Raw genomic sequence first — 22447 nt, 5'->3', positions numbered from 1 at the left:
TTCGGATTTCTTCCTCTTTATAATGTATCTTACGGAGAGAGAAAAATGGGGCAGTCTGTCTTAACTGACTAACTTAAGAAGAGGCACTAGACTCGACATGTTAACATTGTTTGTCTCTCTACAGACACTGCCAGACATGCTGAGTTTCTCCAGCAATTTCGATTTTGTTTCAGATATCCAACATCTGCTGTTCTTTGCATTATTTTAATGTGAGAGTTGATTTATTTGTCAGCCGTGACTCAGTGTTCTCAACACTGAGTCAGAAAGGTGTGGGTTCAGATTCCACTCGAGGGCATAATGTAGCCTAACAGTCAGCGCAGCACTGAGTGCACTGTTGGAGGTACCAACTTTCAAGTGGATGCAAAATACCATTCTTTACAAAAAAAAAGGGTTGTCTCAGCCAATTCTTAATCCATGACCAAAGTCACTAAGAAAGCCCATATTACATTGTCATTTAGCTCATGACTGTTTGTGGACTCTTGCTGTGCACATAATAATTGACACTCTTGCTACATTACAGCAAGGGTTACATTTCAAAAGTACTTTGTCGTTTCTAAAGTGTTTTGTAGCATTTTGCAAGTTCCTAAATAAATGCAAATTCTTCTTTAATGTAGCGATATTGTTCCTTCATCTGACCAAAGTTACAAAGCACTGTGCTTGCAATGATGCATTTCTCCCCCCTCAGATACCAATTGCCCTCTGGAACCTTGCCAAGAGACCACTGCACTTCTCTTTGGTAGATGTTGGCAGCAGTTCAGCAGCTATCAGGTTAGGGTGGGCGTGGTTTGGGAGGACGTCCATTTCCCCATCTCACACAGGTTTCTCTTTAGGCTCTGGACAGTCATCAGTAAAGAGATCCGGAGGAAATGAGTCCTGACCTAATTGAGGAATGTGTGGATTCATTACAATGTCTCCACAAGAAATGAAGCCAAACAATTTTGCACTGAGTTTGAAGAACCTCAGAGACAGTTTTGAATGAGATTTTGAGTTTAATATGTTCCACCCTCAGCATGCTGTAGTGCTGAGTTTATAATTCTTCTATCAGATTTACTCAGAAAACCTCATACAATATCTGACCCACTTTAGTTTCTACCTCACTTAGACTCCAGAATCATAAAGCATCTTACCGTTATATGGTGTCTTTAAAGTGCAATAATTATCCCAAAGGAATATTATACAAGAAAATTTCAAAACTAGCCAAATAAATTATGTTGGATTTATGAAGCAGTAATTTGGCCCAATCAACCAAGCTTCCTCCAATTTTTCCTCAGCTAAACCTCCCACTGTTTTCCTCGAATTCCCTCTCCCTCATGTACTTCTCTAGCTTCCCTTAAATGTAAAGGTAAAGTTTGCTTCAACCACTCCTTATGGTAGGGAGTTCCACATTCTGACCACTTTGCACATAAAGAAATTTCATTTGAATTCACTGCTGGGTTTCCTTATAAAAATGGGCCTCTAGATATGCTTCACCACACAGCATTCATTCATTCATTCTGCACTTATTCCTGCAAAGCTGTTCATAATCACAAATATCTTTGACTGGGTCTACAAAAAAAACAGCTGACCAAATGTTTGGTCAATGAGTTGGTTTTCAATTAGCTTTGTCAAGTAGAGCTGGAAGAGATTAGGGAGGAAATTCCAGAGCTGAGTGCCTTGGTAGCTGAAGGCAGGATGGCCAGAAATTCAGGGACATGCAAGAGTCCAGAATTAGCGGTGAAGGAGTCTTGGAGGGACCAAGGGCATTACAAAGAAAAGGCTGAGGTGATGGAGAAATTTGAAGAAAAGGATGAGCATTTGTGGTTAGTTACAGATTGGAGACAATATAGGTCAGCAAAGAGAGAAGCTGGTGATTGAATGGAACTTAGTACTCATTGGGATTGAGGCAACAGAATTTTGGATGAGCTCCTGTTTACTCATAGATCCACCCTTGGCAGAGGAAAGCCTTCCTTCACCTTGATTGAAACCTTAAGCTTTTTATTTATACATAGGCTTTTGTAATGGTTCCTGGAAGCCACAATTTGAAACACTCTTGCCAACATACTAGTCCATCCTGGGCTTTGTGTACAATTAATAAAAGCCATGCTTCTGAGAAATTAGATAGCTTTCTCGGTTTTCAAAGCATGGACATTATTAATCATCTTAGAATATTCCACCAAAACAGAAATCCTGCAACTATCTCATAAAATGCAACAATTAACATTAGATACAATTCAAACTGTGAAAAATGTTTCAATTCCAATGTTGCTGAAGCTTTTCTGCCAGTGAGTGCATTACTTGAATTGGATTTCCCATAACATTTGGATGAAAGAGAAAATTTGCAAGTTCCGGTAACCTAATCATCACGCAATCATCCTTTTTAAAGAGAAACAGAAATCTGAAAACCACAAAAAAATTCAAACGTATAAATATTTGCCTTGTAACTGTTAGCAGTGAGTCTATTGTAACTCCTCAGCTCCCTTTACCGTGGCTAATCCAACAACACTTCATACATGTTGGTCTCCAATGGAGGCTGAGGTTTATAAAATCATAAGATGAATAGACAAAGTCTTTTCCCTAGGGTAGGAAATTCCAAAACTGGAGGGCAGAGACTTAAGGTGAGAGGGGAAAGATTTAAAAGAGTCCTAAGGGGCAACATATTCACACAGAGGGTGGTACATTTATGGAATGAGCTGCAAGAGGAAGTGATGGAGGCTGGTACAATTACAACATCTGGTTTGCAGGGATATGGGCTAAATGTTGGCAAATGGGACTTGATTAGGTTAGGATATGTGGTCGGCATGGGCGAGTTGGTCTGAAGGGTCTGCTTCCATGCTGTACAGCTGGATGACTCTATTCTTTTCATTTCCTACTTGAAGCTCTGGCTGAGGTTAGCTCTCCCTGAAAATGGTCTCTGTCCAGGATGGAGAGTACCTTGGAGAGTTATCTCAGCAAGCAGGGTAAAAAGTGCAAAGACAAATAAAAAACTATTTACTTAGTATGCAATATTCCAACAGAAAAGTCTGTTAATTGAAAAAGTCAGGCTTATTCTCCTTATAGATGAGAAGACTAAGAGAACATTTGTTGGAGACACTCAAATTTACAAATAGTTTTGATTTTTTTATTCACTCATGGGACATGGGCACCGCTGGCTGGGCCCCGCATTCATTGCCTGTCGCTAATTGCCCCTTGAGATGGTGGCGGAGAACTGCCTTCTTGAACCACTGCAGTCCATGTGCTATAGGTAGATTCACAATGCCCTTAGGGAGGGAGTTCAAGGATTTTTACCCAATAACACCGAAGGAACACCGAAGAAATTGTGTGATATATTTCCAAGTCGGGATCGTGAGTAGCTTGGATGGGAACAGTAGGGGCTGGTGTTCCCATGCAATTGTTGTTTTTGCCCTTCTAGATGTAAGTGGTCGTGGGTACTGTCTTAAGGATCTTTGGTGAATTTCTGCAGTGTATCTTGTAGATGGCACACACTGCTGCTACTGAGCAGTGGTCAACGGAGTGGATACTTGTGATGTGGTACTAATCTAACAGGCTGCTTTGTCCTTGATGGCATCAAATTTTTTGACTGCTATTGAACTGCACCCATCCAGGCAAATGGGGAGTATTTCATCACACTCCTGACTTGTGGCTTGGAGAGGGACATGTTTCAGGGAGTCAAGAGATGTGTTACTCAGTGCAGGATTCCTAGCCTTTGACTTTCTCTTGTCGTTGCAGTATTTATATGGTGAGTCCAGTACAGTTTCTAGTCCATGGTAACTTTCAGAATGTTGACAGTAGATAAAAAATTAAACATTGTTAAAACAAAACTAGAGGTTGAAGCTTTCCATTTTGCACTCATTAGAAATAGGATACAATAGAGACACCATTTTATGCAAGCTGAGAAAATGAGGAAAGACTGAGACACTTGGGGCTGTTTTCATTAGAGAAAAGAAGGTTTAGGGGTGACTTGATTGAGGTGTACAAGATGATTAGGGGGTTAGATAGGGTTGACAGTGTGAACCTTTTCCCGCGTATGGAGTCGGGTATTACAAGGGGGCATAGCTTTAAATTAAGGGGGGGTAGATATAGGACTGAAGTTAGGGGTAGGTTCTTCACTCAGCGAGTCGTAAGTTCATGGAATGCCCTGCCAGTAGCAGTGGTGGACTCTCCCTCTTTATGGGCATTTAAGCAGGCATTGGATAGGTATATGGAGGATAGTGGGTTAGTATAGGTTAGGTGGGCTTGGATCGGCGCAACATCGAGGGCCAAAGGGCCTGTACTGCGCTGTATTCTTCTATGTTCTATGTTCTAAAAGGGTGCTGACTGGGCGATAATTGGCATGGAGATATAGCAAGAACAGTTAATTGTCAATCTTAATTGTCAAACCAGACAGGTAGATTCTGATTGGTCAGAATGTTGCTAGTGGATGCAGCAGAGTTTGGCTGTTTACCTTTGACCTCTTTCCAAGCAAATGGAGAATGGGGGCATTAGTGAGACTGATTGGATTCTCTTCAAAAGAGTAAGCACAAATTCAAGGGGCAGAATGCCCTTCTGTGTCCTGTACCATTCTTTGATTCTGTAATCCTTTAATGGGCATTGTCCTATAAGAGGCTGTCATGAGCTGATTACAACCGGAACATTAGGTGATGAAGTATTATTCAGTACATCAGCATTCAGAACAGCTTATGAAGATTAAAATCTGAATGAAAAAGAACATCACGGCCCTGGCCCACTATAATTATAATATGTCTCACATCCGCCCTGTCACTCAATACCCACACTTACTCTTTGATTGGACAGTTAGTCACCTATTCAAGTGGCCACATTTAACTGCAACTTGCATTTATAAATATCAAATGCAAGAGAGCCCAAGGCAGTGTTCTGAAGAATAGGCAAGTTCTCCCTGGATATGAAAATGTCTGAATAAAAACTATTGCTTTTCTTTATTCTCCAATGTCTTTGGGAGTTCATGTCGACGAGCCTTTAATCACTATCTTGTGCACGCAGATTTAATTATTCTGTGAGATTTTTAAAACATGTAATTTGTTGGACATCTGCATTGCTGCCTAGATCAGCGTTAATGGTCCATCCCATTGGTGCCCCTGAAGGTATTGGTAAACAGCTTTCTCTAACCAATGCAGTCTTTCTGGATGATGTACCTCTCAGTGTGCTGTAGGGAGGCTGTTTCTCCCAGTCACAGTGAAGGAATGGGCATATAATGTCAGGGTGAGATGTAACTTGGAGGAGAACTTTCAAGTGACAGTCTTTCATTCACCAGCTGTCTGTCTTGTAGGTGTTAGAGGTCACAGCATTTGGAGTGATTACTCAGAAATGCCTTACTGAATTGTTTGCCTGCACAAAGCTTGGTTATGAAGCCATCAGGGTCAAATAGCCTGTGACATTGACCATCTGGGTTAGTGCTTCCGAAACTCTTTCCCACTGTGACCCCACTTCAGGGCTGGAAGACCATTGTAACCTCTCACATTGAGAAGACAAGACACAGCAGGGGAATGAGGGTGGGGAACTCCAGACCAACCATTGCTGGTTAGAATCATAGAATCCCTACTAATGCAGGGAGAGGCCAGTCAGCCTATCAAGTCTACACCAACCCTCCAAAGAGTACGCCACTCCCTTTCCTTAAACTCATAACCCTGCATTTCCCATGGCTAATCCACCAAGCCTACACATGCCTGGACACTATGAGGCAATTTAACATGATCAATCCATCTAACCTACACATCTTTGGAAACCAGAGCACCTGGAGGAAACCCACGCAGACATGGGGAGAATGTGTAAACTCCACACAGACAGTCGCCCGAGGCCAGATTCGAACCCAGGTCCTTGTGAGGCAGCAGTGCTAACCAATGAGCCACCTAATGATTCAGAGCTCTTGACCCAATGCCCAGTCCCTCATTACTGGTCCCAAAACACTCCCCCATTCTCAAACTTGGGGAAGCCCAGGCGTACTTTCTCTCACAAAAAGTGACTCCTGGAACAAGTAGCAGAATGTGATCTTAGTTTTATTCACTCACGGGATGAGGACATTACCAGCTAGGTCAGCATTTATTGCCCCTCCCAATTGCCTAAAGGGCAGTTAAGAGTCAGCCACATTGCTTGTGGACCTTCAACAAGCACCACCACCACCAGGAGAAGAAGAAGCAAAACAAGGGTTGAGGAATCAAGGACTAGAGGGCATCAGTTGAAGGTTAGAGGGGAAAGAATAAAAGGGAACCTGAGGGGCAACCTTTTTACACAGAGGGTGGTACACATATAGAATGACTTGTCAGTGGAAGTGGCTGAGGCGTGTACATTAACAACATTTAAACAACATTTGAACAAATACAAAGGTTTAGAAGGATATGAGCCAGGTGCAGGGAAGTGGAGTTAGCGTGGACAAACATTTTGGCCGGCATGGACCAGTTTAGGCCAAAGGGCCAGTCTCTGTGCTGTAGGACTCTATGACTCAAAAAGACAATAAAAAACAATATAGATTCATCAGAAATAGAAGTATGATTTTTAAAATTCATTCATGGATGTGGACATCGCTGGCATTTATTGCCCATCCCCAAATGCTCAGAGGGTAGTTAAGAGTCAACCAGTTGCTGTGGGTCTGGAATCACATGTAGGCCAGACCAGGTAAGGGCAGCAGAATTAAACCCACCAGGGATCAGAAAGAATTCCAGACAGCAGATTACCAATTCTTGCACAAAAACCTCCTCACCCTTCAACAAAGATTTTTAGTTTGTAGCAAATGTGTACAAGAAAATCTTTTATTGGAAAGCATAAAATTACAAGGGCTTAAGTTGTTGTCAGTATTGGAAATCAGATTCCAGCAAGGATTTGATGTCAGAAATTGTTCTCACACAAGCTGGACACTGTAATTGTAACTGAGTCTTTCAAAGAGGATCCTTGCATGAAAATGCATTGAAGGTTTAAACGCAGGTCTCTAAAACCCTCGAGGTAAGATCCATCTGCTGGGAACCCAATCTGGTAATTATGCTTCACTAACCCATGTTTCATGTTGTGATTTAAATGGATTAGAATCTCAAAGAATTTAACGCTCAATGAAGCAGAGCTCATCAGGAAATGGGAAAGCTTCATTTACAACTCACCTTGTAAATTCCACAGCCTGCTTGAGACTATGCAGCAAGGTCTATGACCACAATGTAACTTTGCATTTATATGGGATCTTGGATATCTCAACACATTTCGAAGGAAGAGCTTGCATTTACAACTCTCATCACATCCTGAAGTGTTTTTTCAAAGGGTTGTCACTGTTTTAATAAGGAAAAATTGCAGCACACAGCAAACTCCCACAAAGACCAGTGGTCAGATCATCTGTTTTCATGAATTCACTTGGGCTGGTTGAGATGTTGATTTTGGCCAACACACTGTGGAGAAATCCCATGTTTAATTGAGAGGTTTAATGTCTCATCTGAAAGATAGCTTCTCCATCATTGCAGCAGCCATACCCTCCACACCGTGGATAGTTCTGGTCTCCATACCTAGGAAGAAACTACTTGCTGGAGATGAAGCAAGTAGAGTCATAGAGATATTCAGCATAGATACAGACAGTTTGGTCAAACTCATCCATGATGGCCTGATATCCTAAATTAATCAAGTCCTATTTGCCAGCATTTGACCCATATCCTTCTAAACCCTTCCCAATCATATACCATTCCATAGAGTCATAGAGACATACAGCACGGAAACAGCCTAACTCGTCCATGCTGACCAGATATCCTAACCTAATATAGTCCCATTTGTCTGCACTTGGTCCATAGCCCTCTAAATCCTTCCTATTCATATACCCATCCAGATGCCTTTTAAATGTTGTAATTGTACCAGCCTCCACCACTTCCTCTGGCAGCTCATTCCATACATGCACCACCCTCTGCATGAAAAAGTTGCCCTTTTAGGTCCCTTTTGAACTTTTCCCCTCTCACCCTAAACCTATGCCATCTAGTTCTGAACTCCCCCACCCCCTCCCCCACAAAGACTTTGTGTATTTATCCTATCCAAGCCCCTCACGATTTCTATAAGGTCACCCCTTAGCCTCTGATGCTACAGGGAAAACAGCCCCAGCCTGTTCAGCCTCTACCTATAGCTCAAACACGCACCTATACACGCACCATCCTCTGTGTGAAAAGTTGCCCCTTAGATCCCTTTTAATTTTTTCCCCTCTCAATTTAAAGCTCCAGTTTTGGACTTCCCTGCTCTGGGAAAAAGACCTTGATTATTTATCCTGTCTTTTGTTTTGATTCATTGAAGGAGTTGGAACAGGGAATGATGGAAACATCACACTGAAGATGCAGGGAGGAATAAGAACCAGTAGGATAAGAAAATTCAAGGCAAGGAAGAGGCCATTAACAGCATTGAGCCTGTTCCAATTTAATTAGATCACGGCTGATCTATAGCTTAACTCCAAAACCCACCCACCATCTGCACCAGCCTGTCTCCCCCCACCTCCCTCCCTTCCAACCCTACCCCCGTTTTGTAGCTGTCACCTATTTGACATGGATGGAAATCGATCCGGAACAAGTCAGAGAACCTATAACCATCAAAGCATCAATAATTTGGAGATTAGGAATGTTTTGATAACCAAAGAGTGGAAGTCAGATGTAAGAGATGGATCCTCAGGAGAGAACAAGCTCTTCCTTACATCCTGTCTGGGATTGTACGAGGTTGTGGAGCAGTTAGCCTTTATGAGAGTTTGAACTTATTTTGCAACATCACGGTACAGGATACACTGATCCCATGGCATCATTATTGCTGTGTTAAAGCAGGGTTTTTGAAGTTTGGAAATTTGACACACAATTTCAGTGTACATTGCTGAAGAGGTCTGCTGTTAACACCTATTTGGAGCACAGTATAAGCAAAGAGACCAAGCTGCTGCAGAATCACCTTCTAGCTTATTGATAAAATACCAATTAAATGTTCTGGGTTCTTACAAAGAATATTGCAATCCAACACCCTGACGATCAGTTGAATATTTCAGAATTTTAGCATGACAGTACAATAAGTTCTTGGATCTGTCTGGGTGAGTAGGCAATAGAACCTGGTCAGATTGATAAGCTAAGCTCTTGACCTTGCCTATCAACTGTAAGTAGAGGTCTTCACCTGACCAGAAATCTCTGATAATTAAAGATCAATTGCATAGGCAACATGGGAGAGCGAAATTCAGGGAAAACATGATAAGGACAAGTTTTGACGTCATTTGAACACTCATTCTTTATTAATTTCCTAAAGGTCTGACACAGTCAAGAACCAATGGAGGGAGGGCGACAGGCTGAGGTTAGACCCCCACATGTTTGAAGTGTGCTGTGGTGTCAAAGATGCTACCTTTCAAGTGAAATACTGAACTGAGGCTCCATCTACTTTCTGAGGTAAGTGTATAAGATCCCTTGACATTATTTTGCGGAAGGACCTTGACAGGTTGGTCAACGAAGTGAATGAGTAGCAGATGAAAGTTCAGTGCAGACAAATATGGGGTGATACACTTTGGTACAAAGAATATAGAGTAAAGACAATTATTGCAAAGAGCGTGCAGCAATAGAGACACCTGAGTGGATATGTGGATCAGTTATTCAATGTGGCAAGACTGGGAAAGAGCTGTTTATAAAACAGAGAGTACTCGAGGCTTCATTCAAAGGGCAGACAGTACAGGAGCAGGAAGGTTATGATGGTTTTATATAAGACATTGGTTAGACCTCCGTTAAGAGTATTGTGTACAATTCTGGATGCTACATTTCAGGGAGAATACACTAGAGAGAGAGCAAAAAGGTTTATGAGAATGATTCAGGGATAAGGTAGCTCAGTTATAAAGAAAGATTTGAGAAGTTGGGACTGTTTTCTGTGGAGAGGCGAGACTAAGAGGAGATTTGCTAGAAGTTTTCATAATCTTGAGGGGTGTGGACAGAGTGGATAGGGAGAGGCTGTTCTCACTTATTAAAGAATTAAGAAAGAGAGGACATAGTTTTAAAAGCATTTTGCAAAAGAAGCAAATGCAAGGTGATAAAAAAGACTTGTTCTCACAGCAAGTAGTTAGGATGTGGAATGTATTGCCTGGAGGTGTGGTGGGATGGTCGCCTTGTGTGCTGTAACATTTCTGTTTGCTGTAATTCTGTGAAGAGTAGGGGAGTCCTATGTTTGATAGTCATTCCTAATCAACATCACTAAACAAGATGATCTGCTCATTATCATCTACAGCTGTTTATAAAAAAGCTTGCTGTGCAGAAATTGGCTGCCATATTTCACAATGTTGCAATTCAGTCGACAGTTCAAAAAAATCTTAACAGAATGTTATTAACTGTTTTAACAAAAAACCATGAAAGGCACGAGAGAAATGTATGTCTTTTCTATTCTTTATCAGCGATAGAGAAACAGTGCCCTTGCAAGTATCAGCAGTCATCTTAACATGCAGATATTGGCACAGTTTGGAACCAATCTGAGAAAGACTGATTTGCGTACTCTCACTTAAGGATGAATGTGTTGGGGGGACGGTACTGGTCTAATGGAATAGAGCCAACCTGTAATGTAGTTCAGTAAGCTTGTCAGTTCAAAGGAATTCAAAGGGGAGAAACTGTTAGGAGACAATAGCTGCAGATACGGTGACACAGGAACAAGGCAGGAAGGAAAACAAGAAAGGCAAACAGAACGCCTCTCTCTCATTGTCTGGAAAAACCTCGTTATTTATAAATACTTCCACATTTACACAGATAGCTCAGAGCTGGCTCCTGTTCCCTTCACTGAGCCATAGTGCTGGGAGGCATAGGGCTCTAGGAAGGAGGGCGACATGGTTATTTACCAAAGCTCATTCAGAATGCAGAATGAGCTTCCTTGCAAGTCAGTGAAGCCAGCACGGGGTATCATTAACATCCACATGCCAGCAAGAAATGTAATACACTCCTGTGAAGCACAGACTATGTAACCCTCTCATTCCCAATTTGAATCATTGCCTCTAATGGACTGGCACACCATTAACAAATTTAAACCAAGCTCTTCAAACTATTGAAATCTGCCCTGGTCACTCAATCAGCCCAAGGCCGCGCACAGTGGTGGCTAGGGAGAGGATTCTTAGACTCTATCCTCAGTGCTACCCAATGGAGTGCTACTCCACAAAGCGGTACGGTGGCACAGTGGTTAGCACTGCTGTCTCACAGTGCCAGAGGCCCGGGTTCAATTCCCGCCTCAGGCAACTGTCTGTGTGGAGTTTGCACATTCTCCCCGTGTCTGCGTGGGTTCCCTCCGGGTGCTCCGGTTTCCTCCCACAGTCCAAAAATGTGCAGGTTAGGTGAATTGGCCATGCTAAATTGCCCGTAGTGTTAGATGAAGGGGTTGGGTGGGTTGCTCTTCAGAGGGTCGGTGTGGACTTGTTGGGCCGAAGGGCCTGTTTCCACACTGTAAGTAATCTAATCTAAATCACCTGACGAAGGAGCAGTGCTCCGAAAGCTAGTCTTCCAATTAAACCTGTTGGACTATAACCTGGTGTTGTGTGATTTTTAACTTTGTACACCCCAATCCAACAATACATCTCCAAATCATGGCTACCCAATGGAGTCAGCCTGGATTGGACATCAGCCATGACTCAATGTTAGAACACGCTTTCCAGAGACACAAGGTTGTGGGTTGAATCCCACTCAGGGACCTGTGCTCGAAATCCAGGCTGACACTTCTGCGAAGAGATTGCTGCAATGGCACTGGTGCCATTGTTTGGATTAAAACAAGGTCCTGCCTGTTTCGCCTCAAGAAATCCCATGACATGATTTGGGAGGAGAACAGTCTGCTCGCATTGGCCAATGCATACCTCTCAACCAACATCTGCAAGACAGCTTTTCCAGACATTAACACATTGCTGTTTGTAGGAGCTTTCTGTACATGATTTCATACATTAAGTCAGCGACTACACCTCAAGATAGCCAGAATAGTTAATAAAATAAACATACATCATTAGTAGCAGTATAGAGTACGGGTTCAAAGTGGAGATGTTGAACTTGTATGATTCACTGTTTTGAGCTCAGCTAGAGGATTATATTTAGTTGTGGGCGCTCCACTTCAGGGAGGATGTGAATGCCTTGGAGAGGGTGCAGAAGAGATTTATGAGAAGGGTCACAGGTATGGGACATGAGTTATGAGGCTAGATTGGAGAAGTTGGGAGAGAAGAAGACAAAGACAACATCTGAAAGAAATTTCCAAAATCAGGAGGGGTCTGGAGGGAGTGGATAGGGAGAAATTGTTCCCACTCACAAAAGGATCATGAACCAGAAGGCACAGTTTTAAAAATGTGTTGCAAAAGAACCAAATATGAGGTGAGAAGAAACGTTTTCACACAATGAAGGTCTGGACTGCACTGCCTGGAAGTGTAATGGAGGCACTGGGTAAGTATTTAAATAGAAACAATGTATGGGGAAAAGGCAGGAGGTTGGCATTAAAACGTTCAGAGAGCCAGTGCAAATACAACAGCCTCCTCCTGCTCAGCAGAGATTCAATGATGTAGTGGTAAAGTCACCAGACCAGTAACTAGACAGCCATGCTCATAACCTGGAAACAAAATCAGAAGGTTCTGGAGAAACTCAGCAGTTCTGGCAGCATGTGTTGAGAGAGAAATAGAGTTAATGTTTTGGGTCCAGTGACCCTTCTTCAGACCCTGGGAACATTGATTCAAATGTCAACAGTGCAGCTGATGGAATTTATGTTTGATTAATTAATCTAGAATAGAAAGCTACAAAACACTCTGATTGCTGTAAAAACAGATGTCCTTTCAGGAAGGAAGTGTGCTGTCCTTCCTTGGTCTGGCCTACATGTGACTCCAGACCTACAGCAACGTGGAAATCTTTTAACCGCCCTCTGCAATGGTCAAGCAAGTCACTCAGTTCAAGGGAAACTAGATATGGGCACAAATACTGGTCTTGCCACAAACATCTACATCCCATGAAAGTATTAAAAACAGAATTCAGAATTACTCCACACTTCAAAAGTAATTTGTATGATGCACCAAGAACACACTTGGAAAGATAATTTGGAGTATTCGTGAAACACAAGCACTTTTACTATTTAATTGCTGTCCTAGTGTTTGGACAACCTCAGCTTCCAATAATAGCAGGATGTGGGGAGCAGGAACAAATCCTATTTCCTTCTTGCAGCTCCAAGCAGAGGCCTAGTTAGAAGATGGAATTAGGACAATCATGATGCATGAATGGGAAGGCTGGTAAACAGAGTCCCTACAGTCTGGTGGCAGGCCATTCGGCCCAGAGTCCACACTGACCCTCCAAGAAGTATCCCACCAAGACCTTCCCCCATCCTTGTAACCCTGCATTTCCCATGGCTAATCCACCTACCCCACACATCTTTGGACTATGGAATGAAACTGGAGCACCCAGAGATGGGGAAATGTACAAACTCCACACAGACCGTTGCCCAGGACTAGAATCTGATTCCCTCGAGCTGTGAGACAGCGGTGCTAACCACTGAGCCACCACGTCACTCACAAAGTACTCTATACTTCAAAATAAGTGTAAGTCTGCGGAAACCCCCAAGTGAAACAGCCCCTTCCAATAACTTCTTTAGGCAATACAGATTGCTTGAGGCCACTACTTGAATTCAAGACCTTAATGTAGAACAACATTGGCAAGCAGGAAATCATGCTTCTCACAATCTAAGAGGCTCAGTTGGTTTCTGAAAGAGGGGACAAGATGGTTGGCTTGCATTTGTATAACATGTTTCATGATCTCCAATCATTTTGTCTCTCAATGAAATACTTTTTGATTTCACTGTTGTGGTGTCGGGCAAACAGCGGCCAATCTGTGCACAGCAATCTCCCACAATGAGCAACAACATTGCGACCAGCTCATCTGTTTTAAAGCTAACTGAAAAATGCATATTAACTGGACACTCTTTGTGAGAAATATTGCAGCCCCTGAAGAGGCAGACAGCACCTCAGTTTAACATCTCATTCAGAAAACAATCAATACCTCCGAAAGTGTGGCACTCCTTCAGCACTGACCCTCTGACAGTGCACCACTCCCTCAGTACTCACCCTCCGACAGTGCGCCACTCCCTCAGCACTGACCCTCCAACAGTGTGCCACACCCTAAGCAGTGACCTCCGACAATGCGGCACTCCCCCGGCACTGACTCTGCCAGTGCGGCTCTCCCTCAGCACTGACTCTCCGACAATGCGGCATTCCCTTAGCACTGGCCCTCCGACAGTGCAGCACTCCCTCAGCATTGACCCTCTGACAGTTCAGCACTCCCTCAATACTGACCCTCCGACAGTGCAGCACTCTCTCAGTACTGACCCGCCGATAGTGCCGTACTCCCACTGTACTGACTCTCCAATTGTGCAGCACTCCCCCAGAACTAACTCTTCGACAGTGCACCACCCCCTCAGGACTGACCCTCCGACATTGCGGCACTCGCTCAGCACTGACCCTCTGAAAGTGTGGCGCTCCGTCAGTACTGACCCACCGACAGTGCAGCACACCCTCTGTACTGACCCTCTGTGTGGCACTCTCTGAATACTGACCCTCCGACAGTGTGGCACTCCCTCAGCACGACCCTCCGGCAGTGCAGCACTCTCTCAGCATTGACCCTCTGACAGGCCAGCACTTCTCAGTACTGCAGTCCGTTGTGTGACCAGGTTGGGTCTTGATCCTACAATGCCCTGAATTAAAAGTGAAAGCAGGTGGCCCACTGATCTACAATGACACACAGCCTGGAAAGGAGCAAGCCATGGGTATTTAAACCTGTAAGACATAGGAGAGGGAATAGGCCATTCAGACTTTTGAGTCTGTCCTACCATTTAATGAGATCATGACTGATCTGTGGCCTTTTCCCCCATATACCTGCCTTTGACCCATATCCCTTAATACCTTTGCTTCATAAAAATGTATCTATCTCAGATTTAAAATTAGTAACTGATTTATCAACTGCTTCTCCCACCCTTTGTGTGTAGAAGTGCTTTTTAACATCTCTCTTGAACAGTATGGTCCTATTCTCAGACGATGCCACATAGATCTAGAATCCCCAACCAGTGGAAACAGTTTATCTTGATCCACCCTGAATTTACTATCTTGAAGACTTCGAGCAATTCACCCCTTAACCTCCTAAATTCTGGAAAAAACAGAACATAGACAGATATTAAAGAAAATGTCAACATTGCCTGCAACATAATAGTGTCTAATCACCTAATTGGTCAAATTCCTGGGTTTTTTTTTCCCTCCGGTGTAAACAGATTGTGATGTGGACTGCTATGTGAGAGGCAGAGATTAACAAGATGCTGTGTTTCACTCTCACTGGTGCTCACCTTTGCAAATCTCAGGAAGAGAGAAAGCCTATCCAATGTTATCCTGCATGTGCAGAAAGGTACTTTCTTTCTTTATGTCTTGGCAATTATTGCATGTTAGTAAACCATATTTTTGATCAAGCAGCCCTTTCTTTCCACAGCTGAGGAAAAAGTGTTGGTCAGTACAAATTCTGGACTGTGAACACTCACCTGAACAGGGAGAAAAGTAAACAACTATTACCTGACAAAAAAAAACAGAAAATGCTGGAGAACATCTGTGGAGAGAGAGAGAAAGACAGAGTTAATATTTCGAGTCCAATAGGATTCTTCTTTGGAATATACTGGACTTGAAAGATTAGGTGGATGGAGAGAAAGCAGAAAAGTAGCACAGGGATAGAGGATCCGCTGTGTTCATATTGAATGATGGAGCAGGCTTAATGGGCGAAATGGCCTGCTCCTGCTGCTGGTTTCTATGGATCTAGGAAACATTATCTCAGTTTCTCTCTCCACAGATGCTGCCAGAACAGCTGCTTTTCTCTGGCACTTCCTGGTTTTATCTCAGATCTCCAGCAACTGCAGTATTTTGCTTTAATTTGAGCTGTTATGTGACATCCAACTCAGGAGTTTAAAGTCTCCAATTTGTCAGGAATAGGGAAGATCCAGGCATGGCAAGCATTACTGCTTTCAATTGCTATCCATATGATATGGATATACAGTACGTAATGCCACCTACAGACAAATAGCCTTCCAAGACTCAGGTAAATATGAAGGTTTGGTGGCAGGTCAACAAGGAGTAAACATCACTAATGGCTGTGCCTTCAGCTGCGCAAGCTCGAATTCCCTCTTCCCTATCTCAACCTCTTCCATCTTCGTCTCCGATAAAGATACTGATCAAAAATAGCCTCTCCATCTCAGCTTGGGTCACCTGTCCTCATATCTTAGGTGGCTCAATGTCGAATCAAATTTGATAATCAACTGAGAAATGCTTTACTCCTTTCAGGGAGCTACATAAATGCAAGTTATTATTGATAGTGGAGGAAAACAGAGGGGTGAAACACTGCAATATTATTTTTAAAACGCTGAATGAAATGTGCCAGTTACATTCAAATATTCAGTGACTTTTGTGGGAGGGGACTCTTATAGTGTGAAATATAATCAGCATCAAACAAAAATCTCATAACAGCCCTCCACTGCGCCAACGAAACATTTTAATTCTTAGTGGTTTAGGTGAATGCCTGATATTTAATTGCTTGTCATTTAGAAGGTTCTTTGAAAAGTGTGAAAAGACAGATGTAGAATTTCTCACCTTTATCTGCACATTCATCTTTCGCCGCCTAATTGGCATGAGACTGTAGGCATTCTGGTTAACATTCGACAGTAATTAAATCAGGCTCAACTACAGCCTGCTGAGACTTCTCTGCAGGGGCTTCTCATCTCCCTTCCATTGTTTTGTCTTCCAGAGATCTCTGGACTTGCTGAAAGAAAGAAGGAGAAGGGGAGGTGGGTGGGGGTAGTGGTCTGATTAGTGCAAATATTTGATGTTTTTACAATGTGACAAGGTTTCCACACCACTGGACCAAATAACAATCTGACACTTTAAAAGCAGCCGTCAAAACAGCACAGTTTACAGACCCTCTGAGCTCTTTTTATCCATCAGGGATCCAGTTTGGACAAAAAGCCCTGTTAGTATAATCGATTGTCTCTGAGCAGGTTCATGCAGGCCTGAATTGAATCCTCAGTTTGACGATCAGCCCCGAGGCTCCAGACCAAGGAATCTGTCAGAATGCATTTAAGGGGAAGCTGGATGGCCATAAAGGAGACTGGGATCCAGTGTTACACTGATAACGGTAGATTTTTTAAAAAATGCCTGTCCACTATCTACAAGGCACAAGTCAGGAGTGTGATAGAATACTCCCCACTTGCCTGGAGGGGGGCAGCTCCAACAACATTAAAAAATCTCAACACCATCCAGGACAAAGCAGCCCGCTTGATTGGCATCACATCCACAAACATCCACTCCCTCCACCTGCTCATTAGCAGCAATGTATACTATAGACAAGATATGTTCCTGATGAAGGCCTCCTGCCGAAACGTCTATTTTCCTGCTCCTCGGATGCTGCCTGACCTGCTGTGCTTTTCCAGCACCATTCTAATCTTGACTTTAACCACCAGCATCTGCAGTTCTCACTTTCGCCCATAGACAAGATATACCAAGGTCCCTCAGAGAGTACTTTTCAAGCTCTACCAGCTTAAAAAGCAAAGGCAATAGATGCATGGGAACAATATCACTTGCAAGTTTGTCTTCCAGCACCACAATATTCTGACTTGGAACTACGTCTTTTTTCCTTCAATGTTGCCTTAGGCACTCCCTCCCTCAAGGTTTTAAGAATGTCCCAACATCTCAAGTATTGCAACAGTTCAAGAAAGAAGCTCACCACCACCTTCTCAAGGGAAGCTAAGGTCAGGCAGTAAATGCTGGCCAGGAAGTTACACACACATCCTGTAAGTGATAAGGTGGATTGGCCATGCTAAATTGTCCATTGTGTCCAGGGATGTGCAGGCTGGAAAGTGCAGGGTTACAGGGACAGGGTAGGGCGTGGGTCTGGGTGGGATGTTCTTTAGATTAGAGTGGTGCTGGAAAAGCACAGCAGTTCAAGGAGCACCGAGTGGTGCTGGAAAAGCACAGCAGTTCAGGCAGCACCGAGTTGTACTTTTCCAGCACCACTCTAATCTAGAATCTGGTTTCCAGCATCTGCAGTCCTTGTTTTTAGTCAGTCAGTGTGGACTTGATGGACCGAATGGCCTGCTTCTGCACTCATTCTAAATAAGTAAAGAAAATATCATATAGAAAGTGGCTTACATAGAGAATAAGCATTAACAGAGCAAAAGTGGCAAATGACTCAGGAATATAAGACGACCATTCAATCAACTGAACTTGTCCTGTCATACAGTTAGATCACAGTTGGTCTATATCTAAATTCCATTGATGCACACTGGTACCATATTCCTTAATGCAACGGCAATCCATCGATATCAGTTTCTGAACATTTCAGTGGCCTCAATCTCAACGTTTTATGCACTAAAATCAAACAAAGGACTGCAGACGCTGGAAATCTGAAACAAAATCAGAAATTGCTGGAGAAACTCAGCAGGTCTGGCAGCATCTGTGGAGGGGGAGCAGAGGCAACATTACCTGTGGAGAGATGACTCTGTTTCTCTCTTCACAGATGCTGCCAGACTTGCTGAGGTTCTCCAGCAATTTTTGTTTTTTTTCAACGTTTTGAGCAAATTATCTGCAAATTTGCACCGTGCTTTGTATGATCTATAGCTGAGTTATAAATTTCATTACTTCTGGTGAGCGTAATCATTGCCAATTTAGATGAAAAAGGGATTTTTTTCCCCTCTTAATTATCCCCTAATCCTTTTACTCACCCATAGTTCCACACTGCTCCCAGGAGCTACAGTCTCATGCTCAGATATAACTGCACAAGCCACAGAGATATATTTGACCGTTCCCTATCACCCATAGTTTGCATGAGCGTCTAGGCAGTGCTTGCTCATGGATGACCCAATTGTTCCAGCAATAAAGTTTCAACTTTGCTCATGGATGACCCAATTTCTCATAAAATTACAAAAAAATGAGACAGAAACAAGTTATTCAGCCCAAATCCCGTATTTACTTAAAAACATACAAAATAGAAACAGAATCAGACCATTCCACTCTCTGTTCTGCTGTCCAACAAGATCATGGCTGTACGAGTTTCAAATTCCACATTCCCATCTACTTCTGATAACTCTTGATTTCCCTGTTAAACAAGAATCCATCCAACATTCCCTAAAAATATTCACTGACACCATTTCCACACCCTTTGGAGGCAGAGAGCTCCAATATTCAGAGGGAAAAATATTCCTCTCATCTCAGTCCAATAAGGATGACACTTAATTTTAAAACAGAGCCCCCCAGTTCCAGACTGACCCACAACAGGAGGCATCTTTTCCATATCCACCTTGTCAAGACAATTCAGGACCTTACACACTTTAATTACATCACATCATACCCTCCTAAATTCCAGTGGAAATAAGCCCAGCCTGTCCAACTTATCCTCCCTAGGTAATGCACTCATTCTAACTAGCAATCGACAGAATTTCATCAGAACCACACCAACATATTTATCTCCTTCCTTATATAAGGAGACCAAGATTGCAGTGTTCAAGATGTGGTTCACCAAAGCCCCTTAGAACTGAGGCATAATATCCTAATTTTTCCTCTTGTAATAAAGGTCAGCATCCTTATAGCTTTCTTGATGATGTGTCGTATTTGCATACTAACCTGATCATGCTTCCTGTCAAACTCCACATTATGCTCTATCCACCATAGCTGTGTCCACTCACTCAACTTATCCATATCCATCTGCATCTTCTATTCTTCTTCACAACCCACTTTCCCACCCCTATCTTTGTGTTGTTTGTGAATTATGGTACCATGCCTTAAATCGCCTCATCTAAGTCATTTATGTAAATTGTTAACCCTAAGGTTAACACACAGATTCAGCTGGCAATTAGGAAGGCAAATGCAAATTTTCTTTTTATTTCAAGAGGGCTGGAATACAAGAGCAAAGATGTTCTGAGGCTGTATAAGGCTCTGGTCAGACCGCAATTGGAATTTTGTGAGATGTTTTAGGCCCTGTATCAAAGGAAGGATGTGCTGACTCTGGAGAGGGTCCGGAGGAGGTTTCGAAGATATGTCATACAAGGATCAATCCAGGACTCTAGGTCTGTACTCGATGGGGGGGAGGTGGGTGGATCTGATTGAAACTTAGAGAATGTTGAGAGGCCTGGATAGATTGGATAAAGAGGTGTTTCCACTAGCAGGAGAAATGAGGACTTGAAGGGAACAGGGGTTGCAGGGAAAAGACAGGACAATGAGGTTAACAGCCATGATCGAATGGTGAAGCAAACTCAATTTGGGCTGGACGGCCTAAGTCAAATCCTATATTTTTTGGTCTTATTGGGGGTGGGGGGGTGGATGTTGTAATCAGTTGAGGACCAAGCAAAGATCCTTGTGGGACTCCACCAGTCACATCCTGCCAATCAAAGACTTGCTTACATTCTCTGTTACCCTTATACCAGCTTTTATTTTCAACAGGAACCTTTGGTGTGGTACCTTTTCAAATACTTTCACATAGTTTCACATGTCTATGGGTTCTCATTAGCCACAGTACATGTTACTCCTTCAACAAACTTCAACAAATTAGCTAAACACGATTTCCCTTTGACGAATCAATGCCGAGTCTCCAAATTACCTTCGCCTTTTCTCAGATTGCAGCAATAATCTCTAATGATCAATTCTAACACCTTCTCCGTGACAAACATCAAGTTAACTGACCTACACTTCTCCGTTTTTTTGCTTGTTCTAAGCATGTTCCACTCTTGCCTCCCCCATCCCCTATGATCTTGGCCTATCAGCATAATCCTTTCTTCCTCACACGTCTATCCAGTTGAAATAAATCAGTGCTATTTACTTCAATTCCTCCCTGTGATAGTAAGTTCCACATTCTATCCACCTTCTGGGTAAACACATTTTTCATGTACTCTCTATTGAGTTTATTTGTGACTGTCCTATAATTACGGCCCCCTAGTCTGGTCTTGGCCACAAATGAAAACAGATCCTGTATGTCTAGACCATCGAACCCTTTCATTATCATGGTCAGGTCATCTCTCAGACTTCTCTTGTTTCAGAGAAAAGAGCCCTACTCTGATCAGCCTATCCTGCTTATAATTGTTCAATTCGGAGATCACCCTTGCAAATAATTTTCACACCTTTTCCAGTGCTTCTAAATCCATTTCATTACACAGAAAAGGAAGCTCTCCCAGGACACAGTAGAAGGTGATAAGTAGCTGGTGTTTGGTAATTCTGCTTTAAAAGCATTGAAGCCAAAATCCATCATCTCTTCCCAGGCGAGGCAATGGGGGAGGTGGGGAAAATCGATTCCTTAGCTGTCCTGGTCTGTCTGCCTTAGTCTCACATCAATGAGACTCTGTGTGTATTCATCAGTGCAACAATGGTATTTTTCTCAGTGACAGCACCACATCGGAGGTGGATGATGCAGGGTTTAAGTTTGGCTCTGAACTCTGAATGATCACTGATGGGTTAGACCTTCCCACTAACCCTGCAAAATCCGTGCTTCAATAAATCACCTTTAAAAATGCTGCACATTCTAGGCCAACCCAAAGCACTTTACATCCAATTAAATACTGTCTAAGAGTGACTACTGGTGCCATGGTTTGGATAAGACATCAAACCAAGGTGGAAGTGAGAGATTGCACAGCAGTATTTGAAAAGAGCAAGGGAGTTTTCCCCTAGTGTCGTACCTAATATTTATCCCTCAACCAACATCAATGAAACTGAGTATCTGGGTAAGTTCACTTCACTGTGTGTGGGAGCATGCTGTGCACAAAGCAGCGATTGCATTTCCTATATTTCAACTGGGAGTACACTGAAGAAGTATTTCATTGGCTGCAAAGCCCTTTGAGATGCCCTGAAAATGTGAAAGCTACTCTATAAATTCAATTTCCTTCCTTCTGTACTTTAACCAGAAACTGCAAAATTTTCACAAGGAAATTAACAGTCTAACAATATAACCATAGCAACAAAACTTGCTCTGACTCTGTGCGAGCAAATGTTTGCACTGGACTCTGAGGTGAAGGTAATATGGAGCAGGGGAAATAAAAACCATTATGTCTAGACTTAGACAAATGAGATTGTGTGGTGATACTCTCCATGTCTTTGAGTGTTAACGCAATTTGCACCACTGCTGGCAAATCTGTATGAATGTTAGAATGCTATCTCGCTGCAAGCTCCTCCCAGGTGTACAGATAATGAGATCAGCCAGTCAGTGGATGAAAGGCAAACAAAGATAGAGGAATATTCTCTGTACATTTTCTGTGTCCTGACCTCTTGTCTCTTCCTATTGGTCTCCTCTGTGTCAGTCAGTCTATCTTTCTGTCTTCTAGTATTTTTACTTTGCTTTATGCCCATTCTCAGTTGTTTGCTTTATTATATTCCATTGTCCCAATATGGTTTTATTTCTCTCATCTTTGTATCTCACTTTCCTTCTATATGTCTCCGTCACTGCCTTACTGCAGTATGCCCCAATTCACTCATCCTCTCTGTCCATTAGTCATTTTTATCTCA

The 22447-nt window shown here is 42.8% G+C and overlaps 1 long non-coding RNA gene across 4 annotated transcripts in view; it reads right to left on the bottom strand.

The window, feature by feature from the left end:
* LOC122540575 (uncharacterized) overlaps window positions 1-22447 on the bottom strand; it is a 225820-nt gene that overhangs the window by 156672 nt on the left and 46701 nt on the right. For 2 of the 4 annotated variants that reach the window (XR_015751959.1, XR_015751960.1), the window contains exon 2: window positions 16559-16727. The exons of the other annotated variants lie outside the window; for them this stretch is intronic. This is a non-coding gene — a long non-coding RNA (uncharacterized LOC122540575). The remainder of the gene's footprint in view (window positions 1-16558; window positions 16728-22447) is intronic. 4 annotated transcript variants of the gene reach the window in all.

This window comes from Chiloscyllium plagiosum, unplaced genomic scaffold (assembly GCF_037043375.1).
Source record: "Chiloscyllium plagiosum isolate Xiang-an unplaced genomic scaffold, Cpla_swu_hap1 HiC_scaffold_29, whole genome shotgun sequence".
In the NCBI taxonomy this organism is placed as follows: Eukaryota; Metazoa; Chordata; class Chondrichthyes; order Orectolobiformes; family Hemiscylliidae; genus Chiloscyllium; species Chiloscyllium plagiosum.
Note: the sequence above shows the minus strand (reverse complement) of the source record. Positions and strands in the feature narration are given on the sequence as shown.